Raw genomic sequence first — 1,473 nt, 5'->3', positions numbered from 1 at the left:
AAAAAAATGAGGATTATATGAAGGAAAATGTCAAATCAACTAAGGAAGACAATGAATCATTAGATTGAAAGTGAATTCTTCCTGGTCCCAGTACTGTTTGTATAACCTTATTAAGTCATTTTTCTTAGAGCTCAATTTTCTTACCTATAAGGTGATGAAGGGGTTAATTTAGAATGACCTTTAAATGTTGCACCATTTCTATAATTGTATAATTGATTAACACAGACAATCAGGAAGTTCTGGGAAGCAGAGTTGTGTTGAACATTTGTGTACAAATTTTTGTAAGGATTTAGGTATTCAAGAGAGTGCATTTTGCTATGTTTCTATGGATCACCTCCACAAAAGTACTAAACATAAATAAGTGAGAGAAATGGGTTTCTGAACTCAAGGAGCTTATTGACTACTGGTGGAAGGTCAGACAAGTAAACAATTATAACATAATAGCTATGGATTTCCTCATTTTAACTCTATCATATTCTGTGTAGGCTCTTGTACACAGAATGTATTTCTTTATCTTTGTAAAGTAACCCAGCACCACAATCTGGGCATATCTTTATTATAGCACTTAACAAAAACTGAATTATGAATAACCTGTGTGCTTTTTCCTGTTGGTCTAGGGCCTCGTTTACCTCTGCTTTAGTGGCACACAGTAGATATACAATGTTTGTTGAATAACTGCATGAAAGAAAAAATACATGAAAGGCCACTAAAAACAATACAAAGCCTAACTCTATCTGGATACAAGAAATAAGATACCCTGACAAACTATTGCTGTCAGCTAGTCTATTTCTGCCTGTAGCCAGAGACGAAAATGGAAAAGAGAAAATCTTAGTTGTACCATGGTCCTTGAGAAGAAATATATGGTTCCTTAGTTGAGTTAGTGTTTCTGTAGTGAAATCTATTTTTTTAAAAGAATACTCTTAAATTAAGAAAAAACGTCATAATATGATGGCCTGCCTTTTTCTTTGTCTGTTATTTGGCAAACCAACTAAGATATACAGCATTTAGGTGACTAGGGCCAGCTCATAAACTGCTACTGCAAAGGGTGATAAGTATAGGGTTAGGCAATGGACCAAGAAAGCAATTGCCTGCAATTGTTTCCAGCACCTTATATTCCACTGTAGTTTAAATCCCTTCTATGAAATGCAAATTTCTTGGTTCCCAAGATGAGCCTCAAATATTTTCTTTCCCAAAGTCTTATCTTTTGTCATTCACAAAGCAGTGCATTTTTGACTGCAGGACTGAATAATTCTCTATCTTCTAGCATTCAGATGTAACCAACTGACTTAATTTAGAAACTTTGGCTCTCTTGATTAATTAAGAATTAGGTATTTATGTGACTATTTAAGCAAAACTATCTCAATGAAGTGCAGCCTTTTTTTTTTCTTTTTTTACTAAGAAATCCTAGTCACATTCAAGCTGCGACAATTTACATTTATGACCCTGATGGAAGATAATGTATTCTGCTCTGAT

Source organism: Pteropus vampyrus, unplaced genomic scaffold (assembly GCF_000151845.1).
Source record: "Pteropus vampyrus isolate Shadow unplaced genomic scaffold, Pvam_2.0 Scaffold135, whole genome shotgun sequence".
NCBI classification, from domain to species: Eukaryota; Metazoa; Chordata; class Mammalia; order Chiroptera; family Pteropodidae; genus Pteropus; species Pteropus vampyrus.
This window is presented reverse-complemented; position numbering follows the sequence as displayed.